Raw genomic sequence first — 10,941 nt, 5'->3', positions numbered from 1 at the left:
TGAATGAAAGGTTCTATATTAGTAAATCCAGTTTGATACAGGTGTGTAATGAATAAAAGTTTCTATATTAGTAAGTCCAGTTTGATACAGGTGTGTAATGAATAAAAGGTTCTATATTAGTAAGTCCAGTTTGATACAGGTTGTGTAATGAATGAAACGTTCTATATTAGTAGTTCCAGTTTGATACAGGTATGTAATGAATAAAAGGTTCTATATTAGTAAATCCAGTTTGATACAGGTATGCAATGAATACAAGATTCTATATTAGTAAGTCCAGTTTGATACAGGTGTGTAATGAATAAAAGGTTCTATATTAGTAAGTCCAGTTTGATACAGGTTGTGTAATGAATAAAAGGTTCTATATTAGTAAATCCAGTTTGATACAGGTGTGTAATGAATAAAAGGTTCTATATTAGTAAGTCCAGTTTGATACAGGTGTGTAATTAATAAAAGGTTCTATATTAGTAAGTCCAGTTCTACAGTTGTGTAATGAATGAAAAGTTCTATATTAGTAGTTCCAGTTTGATACAGGTATTGAATTAATGAAAGGTTTTATATTAGTAAATCCAGTTTGATACAGGTGTGTAATGAATAAAAGGTTCTATATTAGTAAGTCCAGTTTGATACAGTTGTGTAATGAATGAAAGGTTCTATATTAGTAAATCCAGTTTGATACAGGTGTGTAATGAATAAAAGTTTCTATATTAGTAAGTCCAGTTTGATACAGGTGTGCAATGAATAAAAGGTTCTATATTAGTAAGTCCAGTTTGATACAGGTGTGTAATGAATGAAAGGTTCTATATTAGTAGTTCCAGTTTGATACAGGTGTGTAATGAATGAAAGGTTCTATATTAGTAAGTCCAGTTTGATACAGGTGTGTAATGAATGAAAGTTTCTATATTAGTAAGTCCAGTTTGATACAGGTGTGTAATGAATAAAAGGTTCTATATTAGTAAGTCCAGTTTGATACAGGTGTGTAATGAATGAAAGTTTCTATATTAGTAGTTCCAGTTTGATACAGGTGTGTAATGAATGAAAGGTTCTATATTAGTAAGTCCAGTTTGATACAGGTGTGTAATGAATGAAAGGTTCTATATTAGTAAATCCAGTTTGATACAGGTATGTAATGAATAAAAGATTCTATATTAGTAAGTCCAGTTTGATACAGGTGTGTAATGAATAAAAGGTTCTATATTAGTAAATCCAGTTTGATACAGGTATGTAATGAATAAAAGTTTCTCTATTAGTAAGTCCAGTTTGATACAGGTGTGCAATGAATAAAAGGTTCTATATTAGTAAGTCCAGTTTGATACAGGTGTGTAATGAATAAAAGGTTCTATATTAGTAAGTCCAGTTTGATACAGGTGTGTAATGAATGAAAGGTTCTATATTAGTAGTTCCAGTTTGATACAGGTGTGTAATGAATAAAAGGTTCTATATTAGTAAGTCCAGTTTGATACAGGTTCTATATTAGTAGTTCCAGTTTGATACAGGTGTGTAATGAATGAAAGGTTTTATATTAGTAAATCCAGTTTGATACAGGTATGTAATGAATAAAAGTTTCTATATTAGTAAGTCCAGTTTGATACAGGTGTGTAATGAATAAAAGGTTCTATATTAGTAAATCCAGTTTGATACAGGTATGTAATGAATAAAAGTTTCTCTATTAGTAAGTCAAGTTTGATACAGGTGTGCAATGAATAAAAGGTTCTATATTAGTAAATCCAGTTTGATACAGGTGTGTAATGAATAAAAGGTTCTATATTAGTAAGTCCAGTTTGATACAGGTGTGCAATGAATAAAAGGTTCTATATTAGTAAATCCAGTTTGATACAGGTATGCAATGAATACAAGATTCTATATTAGTAAGTCCAGTTTGATACAGGTGTGTAATTAATAAAAGGTTCTATATTAGTAAATCCAGTTTGATACAGGTATGTAATGAATAAAAGTTTCTCTATTAGTAAGTCCAGTTTGATACAGGTGTGCAATGAATAAAAGGTTCTATATTAGTAAGTCCAGTTTGATACAGGTGTGTAATTAATAAAAGGTTCTATATTAGTAAGTCCAGTTCGATGCAGTTGTGTAATGAATGAAACGTTCTATATTAGTAGTTCCAGTTTGATACAGGTGTGTAATTAATGAAAGGTTTTATATTAGTAAATCCAGTTTGATACAGGTATGTAATGAATAAAAGTTTCTATATTAGTAAGTCAAGTTTGATACAGGTGTGCAATGAATAAAAGGTTCTATATTAGTAGTTCCAGTTTGATACAGGTGTGAAATGAATAAAAGGTTCTATATTAGTAAGTCCAGTTCGATGCAGTTGTGTAATGAATAAAAGGTTCTATATTAGTAAATCCAGTTTGATACAGGTATGCAATGAATAAAAGGTTCTATATTAGTAAGTCCAGTTTGATACAGGTGTGTAATTAATAAAAGGTTCTATATTAGTAAATCCAGTTTGATACAGGTATGTAATGAATAAAAGTTTCTCTATTAGTAAGTCAAGTTTGATACAGGTGTGCAATGAATAAAAGGTTCTATATTAGTAAGTCCAGTTTGATACAGGTGTGAATAATTTCTATATTAAAGTCCAGTTTGATACAGGTGTGTATATTAGTAAGTCCAGTTCGATACAGTTGTGTAATGAATGAAACGTTCTATATTAGTAGTTCCAGTTTGATACAGGTGTGTAATTAATGAAAGGTTTTATATTAGTAAATCCAGTTTGATACAGGTATGTAATGAATAAAAGTTTCTCTATTAGTAAGTGAAGTTTGATAAAGGTGTGCAATGAATAAAAGGTTCTATATTAGTAGTTCCAGTTTGATACAGGTATGTAATGAATAAAAGGTACTATATTAGTAAGTCCAGTTCGATACAGTTGTGTAATGAATGAAAGGTTCTATATTAGTAAATCCAGTTTGATACAGGTGTGTAATGAATAAAAGTTTCTCTATTAGTAAGTCCAGTTTGATACAGGTGTGCAATAAATAAAAGGTTCTATATTAGTAGTTCCAGTTCGATACAGTTGTGTAATGAATGAAAGGTTCTATATTAGTAAGTCCAGTTCGATGCAGTTGTGTAATGAATGAAACATTCTATATTAGTAGTTCCAGTTTGATACAGGTGTGTAAGTAATGAAAGGTTTTATATTAGTAAATCCAGTTTGATACAGGTATGTAATGAATAAAAGTTTCTCTATTAGTAAGTCAAATTTGATACAGGTGTGCAATGAATAAAAGGTTCTATATTAGTAAGTCCAGTTTGATACAGGTGTGTAATTAATAAAAGGTTCGATATTAGTAAGTCCAGTTCGATGCAGTTGTGTAATGAATGAAACGTTCTATATTACTAAATCCAGTTTGATACAGGTATGCAATGAATAAAAGGTTCTATAATAGTAAGTCCAGTTTGATACAGGTGTGTAATTAGTAAAAGGTTCGATATTAGTAAGTCCAGTTTGATACAGGTATGTAATGAATAAAAGTTTCTCTATTAGTAAGTCAAGTTTGATAAAGGTGTGCAATGAATAAAAGGTTCTATATTAGTAAATCCAGTTTGATACAGGTGTGTAATGAATAAAAGTTTCTCTATTAGTAAGTCCAGTTTGATACAGGTGTGCAATAAATAAAAGGTTCTATATTAGTATTTCCAGTTCGATACAGTTGTGTAATGAATGAAACGTTCTATATTAGTAGTTCCAGTTTGATACAGGTGTGTAATTAATGAAAGGTTTTATATTAGTAAATCCAGTTTGATATAGGTATGTAATGAATAAAAGTTTCTCTATTAGTAAGTCCAGTTTGATACAGGTGTGCAATGAATAAAAGGTTCTATATTACTAATTCCAGTTTGATACAGGTATGCAATGAATACAAGATTCTATATGAGTAAGTCCAGTTTGATACAGGTGTGTAATTAATTAAAGGTTTTATATTAGTAAATCCAGTTTGATACAGGTATGTAATGAATAAAAGTTTCTCTATGAGTAAGTCAAGTTTGATAAAGGTGTGCAATGAATGAAAGGTTCTATATCAGTAAATCCAGTTTGATACAGGTATGCAATGAATACAAGATTCTATATGAGTAAGTCCAGTTTGATACAGGTGGGTAATTAATAAAAGGTTCTATATTAGTAAATCCAGTTTGATACAGGTATGTAATGAATAAAAGTTTCTCTATTAGTAAGTCAAATTTATACAGGTGTGCAATGAATAAAAGGTTCTATATTAGTAAGTCCAGTTTGATACAGGTGTGTAATTAATAAAAGGTTCGATATTAGTAAGTCCAGTTCGATGCAGTTGTGTAATGAATGAAACGTTCTATATTAGTAGTTCCAGTTTGATACAGGTGTGTAATTAATGAAAGGTTTTATATTAGTAAATCCTGTTTGATACAGGTATGTAATGAATAAAAGTTTCTCTATTAGTAAGTGAAGTTTGATAAAGGTGTGCAATGAATAAAAGGTTCTATATTAGTAGTTCCAGTTTGATACAGGTGTGTAATGAATAAAAGGTTCTATATTAGTAAGTCCAGTTCGATGCAGTTGTGTAATAAATGAAACGTTTTTTTTTGTAGTTCCAGTTTGATACAGGTGTGTAATTAATGAAAGGTTTTATATTAGTAAATCCAGTTTGATATAGGTATGTAATGAATAAAAGTTTCTCTATTAGTAAATCCAGTTTGATATAGGTATGTAATGAATAAAAGTTTCTCTATTAGTAAATCCAGTTTGATACAGGTATGCAATGAATACAAGATTCTATATGAGTAAGTCCAGTTTGATACATGTGTGTAATTAATAAAAGGTTCTATATTAGTAAATCCAGTTTGATACAGGTATGTAATGAATAAAAGTTTCTCTATTAGTAAGTCAAGTTTGATACAGGTGTGCAATGAATAAAAGGTTCTATATTAGTAAGTCCAATTTGATACAGGTGTGTAATTAATAAAAGGTTCGATATTAGTAAGTCCAGTTCGATGCAGTTGTGTAATGAATGAAAAATTCTATATTAGTAGTTCCAGTTTGATACAGGTATGTAATTAATGAAAGGTTTTATATTAGTAAATCCAGTTTGATACAGGTATGTAATGAATAAAAGTTTCTCTATGAGTAAGTCAAGTTTGATAAAGGTGTGCAATGAATGAAAGGTTCTATATTAGTAAATCCAGTTTGATACAGGTGTGTAATGAATAAAAGGTTCTATATTAGTAAGTCCAGTTTGATACAGGTGTGCAATGAATAAAAGGTTCTATATTAGTAAATCCAGTTTGATACAGGTATGCAATGAATACAAGATTCTATATGAGTAAGTCCAGTTTGATACAGGTGGGTAATTAATAAAAGGTTCTATATTAGTAAATCCAGTTTGATACAGTTATGTAATGAATGAAAGGTTTTATATTAGTAAATCCAGTTTGATACAGGTGTGTAATGAATAAAAGTTTCTCTATTAGTAAGTCCAGTTTGATACAGGTGGGTAATTAATAAAAGGTTCTATATTAGTAAATCCAGTTTGATACAGGTATGTAATGAATAAAATTTCTCTATTAGTAAGTCAAATTTGATACAGGTGTGCAATGAATAAAAGGTTCTATATTAGTAGTTCCAGTTTGATACAGGTGTGTAATGAATAAAAGGTTCTATATTAGTAAGTCCAGTTTGATACAGGTGTGTAATTAATAAAATGTTCGATATTAGTAAGTCCAGTTCGATGCAGTTGTGTAATGAATGAAACGTTCTATATTAGTAGTTCCAGTTCGATACAGTTGTGTAATGAATGAAACGTTCTATATTAGTAGTTCCAGTTTGATACAGGTGTGTAATTAATGAAAGGTTTTATATTAGTAAATCCAGTTTGATATAGGTATGTAATGAATAAAAGTTTCTCTATTAGTAAGTCCAGTTTGATACAGGTGTGCAATGAATAAAAGGTTCTATATTAGTAAATCCAGTTTGATACAGGTATGCAATGAATACAAGATTCTATATGAGTAAGTCCAGTTTGATACAGGTGTGTAATGAATGAAAGGTTCTATATTAGTAAATCCAGTTTGATACAGGTGTGTAATGAATAAAAGTTTCTCTATTAGTAAGTCCAGTTTGATACAGGTGTGCAATAAATAAAAGGTTCTATATTAGTAGTTCCAGTTCGATACAGTTGTGTAATGAATGAAAGGTTCTATATTAGTAAGTCCAGTTCGATGCAGTTGTGTAATGAATGAAACGTTCTATATTAGTAGTTCCAGTTTGATACAGGTGTGTAAGTAATGAAAGGTTTTATATTAGTAAATCCAGTTTGATACAGGTATGTAATGAATAAAAGTTTCTCTATTAGTAAGTCAAATTTGATACAGGTGTGCAATGAATATAAGGTTCTATATTAGTAAGTCCAGTTTGATACAGGTGTGTGATTAATAAAAGGTTCGATATTAGTAAGTCCAGTTAGATGCAGTTGTGTAATGAATGAAACGTTCTATATTACTAAATCCAGTTTGATACAGGTATGCAATGAATAAAAGGTTCTATATTAGTAAGTCCAGTTTGATACAGGTGTGTAATTAATAAAAGGTTCGATATTAGTAAGTCCAGTTTGATACAGGTATGTAATGAATAAAAGTTTCTCTATTAGTAAGTCAAGTTTGATAAAGGTGTTCAATGAATAAAAGGTTCTATATTAGTAAATCCAGTTTGATACAGGTGTGTAATGAATAAAAGTTTCTCTATTAGTAAGTCCAGTTTGATACAGGTGTGCAATAAATAAAAGGTTCTATATTAGTATTTCCAGTTCGATACAGTTGTGTAATGAATGAAACGTTCTATATTAGTAGTTCCAGTTTGATACAGGTGTGTAATTAATGAAAGGTTTTATATTAGTAAATCCAGTTTGATATAGGTATGTAATGAATAAAAGTTTCTCTATTAGTAAGTCCAGTTTGATACAGGTGTGCAATGAATAAAAGGTTCTATATTAGTAAATCCAGTTTGATACAGGTATGCAATGAATACAAGATTCTATATGAGTAAGTCCAGTTTGATACAGGTGTGTAATTAATTAAAGGTTTTATATTAGTAAATCCAGTTTGATACAGATATGTAATGAATAAAAGTTTCTTTATTAGTAAGTCAAGTTTGATAAAGGTGTGCAAAAAGAATAAGATCCAGGTTCTATATTAGTAGATCCAGTTTGATACAGGTATGTAATTAATGAAAGGTTTGAAGGGTATATTAGTAAGTCCAGTTTGATACAGGTGTGTAATGAATGAAAGTTTCTATATTAGTAGTTCCAGTTTGATACAGTTGTGTAATGAATGAAAGGTTCTATATTAGTAAGTTTAGTTCGATACAGTTGTGTAATGAATGAAAGGTTCTATATTAGTAAATCCAGTTTGATACAGGTACGCAATGAATACAAGTTTCTCTATTAGTAAATCCAGTTTGATACAGGTATACAATGAATACAAGATTCTATATGAGTAAGTCCAGTTTGATACATGTGTGTAATTAATAAAAGGTTCTATATTAGTAAATCCTGTTTGATACAGGTATGTATTGAATAAAAGTTTCTCTATTAGTAAGTCAAGTTTGATACAGGTGTGCAATGAATAAAAGGTTCTATATTAGTAAGTCCAGTTTGATACAGGTGTGTAATTAATAAAAGGTTCGATATTAGTAAGTCCAGTTCGATGCAGTTGTGTAATGAATTAAAAGTTCTATATTAGTAGTTCCAGTTTGATACAGGTATGTAATTAATGAAAGGTTTTATATTAGTAAATCCAGTTTGATACAGGTATGTAATGAATAAAAGTTTCTCTATTAGTAAGTCAAGTTTGATAAAGGTGTGCAATGAATAAAAGGTTCTATATTAGTAGTTCCAGTTTGATACAGGTATGTAATTAATGAAAGGTTTTATATTAGTAAATCCAGTTTGATACAGTTGTGTAATGAATGAAAGTTTCTATATTAGTAAATCCAGTTTAATACAGGTATGTAATGAATAAAAGTTTCTCTATTAGTAAGTCAAGTTTGATACAGGTGTGCAATGAATAAAAGGTTCTATATTAGTAAGTCCAGTTTGATACAGGTGCGTAATTAATGAAAGGTTTTATATTAGTAAATCCAGTTTGATATAGGTATGTAATGAATAAAAGTTTCTCTATTAGTAAATCCAGTTTGATACAGGTATACAATGAATACAAGATTCTATATGAGTAAGTCCAGTTTGATACATGTGTGTAATTAATAAAAGGTTCTATATTAGTAAATCCAGTTTGATACAGGTATGTAATTAATGAAAGGTTTTATATTAGTAAATCCAGTTTGATACAGGTGTGTAATGAATGAAACGTTCTATATTAGTAGTTCCTGTTCGATACAGTTGTGTAATGAATGAAGGGTTCTATATTAGTAAGTCCAGTTTGATACAGTTGTGTAATGAATGAAAGTTTCTATATTAGTTGTTCCAGTTTGATACAGTTGTGTAATGAATGAAAGATTCTATATTAGTAAGTTTAGTTCGATACAGTTGTGTAATGAATGAAAGGTTCTATATTAGTAAGTCTAGTTCGATACAGTTGTGTAATGAACGAAAGCTTCTATATTAGTAAATCCAGTTTGATACAGGTACGCAATGAATACAAGTTTCTCTATTAGTAAATCCAGTTTGATACAGGTATACAATGAATACAAGATTCTATATGAGTAAGTCCAGTTTGATACATGTGTGTAATTAATAAAAGGTTCTATATTAGTAAATCCTGTTTGATACAGGTATGTAATGAATAAAAGTTTCTCTATTAGTAAGTCAAGTTTGATACAGGTGTGCAATGAATAAAAGGTTCTATATTAGTAAGTCCAGTTTGATACAGGTGTGTAATTAATAAAAGGTTCGATATTAGTAAGTCCAGTTCGATGCAGTTGTGTAATGAATTAAAAGTTCTATATTAGTAGTTCCAGTTTGATACAGGTATGTAATTAATGAAAGGTTTTATATTAGTAAATCCAGTTTGATACAGGTGTGCAATGAATAAAAGGTTCTATATTAGTAAGTCCAGTTTGATACAGGTGTGTAATTAATAAAAGGTTCGATATTAGTAAGTCCAGTTCGATGCAGTTGTGTAATGAATTAAAAGTTCTATATTAGTAGTTCCAGTTTGATACAGGTATGTAATTAATGAAAGGTTTTATATTAGTAAATCCAGTTTGATACAGGTATGTAATGAATAAAAGTTTCTCTATTAGTAAGTCAAGTTTGATAAAGGTGTGCAATGAATAAAAGGTTCTATATTAGTAGTTCCAGTTTGATACAGGTATGTAATTAATGAAAGGTTTTATATTAGTAAATCCAGTTTGATACAGGTGTGTAATGAATAAAAGGTTCTATATTAGTAAGTCCAGTTCGATACAGTTGTGTAATGAATGAAAGGTTCTATATTAGTAAATCCAGTTTGATACAGGTGTGTAATGAATAAAAGTTTCTCTATTAGTAAGTCCAGTTTGATACAGGTGTGCAATGAATAAAAGGTTCTATATTAGTAAATCCAGTTCGATGCAGTTGTGTAATAAATGAAACGTTCTTTATTAGTAGTTCCAGTTTGATACAGGTGTGTAATTAATGAAAGGTTTTATATTAGTAAATCCAGTTTGATATAGGTATGTAATGAATAAAAGTTTCTCTATTAGTAAGTCAAATTTGATACAGGTGTGCAATGAATAAAAGGTTCTATATTAGTAAGTCCAGTTTGATACAGGTGTGTAATTAATAAAAGGTTCTATATTAGTAAATCCAGTTTGATACAGGTATGTAATGAATAAAAGTTTCTCTATTAGTAAGTCAAATTTGATACAGGTGTGCAATGAATAAAAGGTTCTATATTAGTAAGTCCAGTTTGATACAGGTGTGTAATTAATAAAAGGTTCGATATTAGTAAGTCCAGTTCGATGCAGTTGTGTAATGAATGAAACGTTCTATATTAGTAGTTCCAGTTTGATACAGGTGTGTAATTAATGAAAGGTTTTATATTAGTAAATCCTGTTTGATACAGGTATGTAATGAATAAAAGTTTCTCTATTAGTAAGTGAAGTTTGATAAAGGTGTGCAATGAATAAAAGGTTCTATATTAGTAGTTCCAGTTTGATACAGGTATGTAATTAATGAAAAGTTTTATATTAGTAAATCCAGTTTGATACAGGTGTGTAATGAATAAAAGGTTCTATATTAGTAAGTCCAGTTCGATACAGTTGTGTAATGAATGAAAGGTTCTATATTAGTAAATCCAGTTTGATACAGGTGTGTAATGAATAAAAGTTTCTCTATTAGTAAGTCCAGTTTGATACAGGTGTGCAATAAATAAAAGGTTCTATATTAGTATTTCCAGTTCGATACAGTTGTGTAATGAATGAAACGTTCTATATTAGTAGTTCCAGTTCGATACAGTTGTGTAATGAATGAAACGTTCTATATTAGTAGTTCCAGTTCGATACAGTTGTGTAATGAATGAAAGTTTCTATATTAGTTGTTCCAGTTCGATACAGTTGTGTAATGAATGAAAGGTTGTATATTAGTAGTTCCAGTTCGATACAGTTGTGTAATGAATGAAAGGTTCTATATTAGTAAGTCCAGTTCGATACAGTTGTGTAATGAATGAAAGGTTCTATATTAGTAAGTCTAGTTCGATACAGTTGTGTAATGAATGAAAGGTTCTATATTAGTAAGTCTAGTTCGATATAGTTGTCAAATGAATGAAAATTTCTCTCTTAGTACGCCAATGTGATACAACTGTTTCGTGAATGAAGGATTCGGTAAGATTTTGTTACTGATGAAATGTAATTATTTTCTATGTGTCTCATGTCAATGAATATTTGAAATAAATTTCATCATTTCTCGAATCTTGTGAAATGCAATTCATGCAATGTAAGTACATTTTAAAATTATT

The sequence above is a fragment of the Tachypleus tridentatus genome, chromosome 5, assembly GCF_004210375.1.
Source record: "Tachypleus tridentatus isolate NWPU-2018 chromosome 5, ASM421037v1, whole genome shotgun sequence".
In the NCBI taxonomy this organism is placed as follows: domain Eukaryota; kingdom Metazoa; phylum Arthropoda; class Merostomata; order Xiphosura; family Limulidae; genus Tachypleus; species Tachypleus tridentatus.
This window is presented reverse-complemented; position numbering follows the sequence as displayed.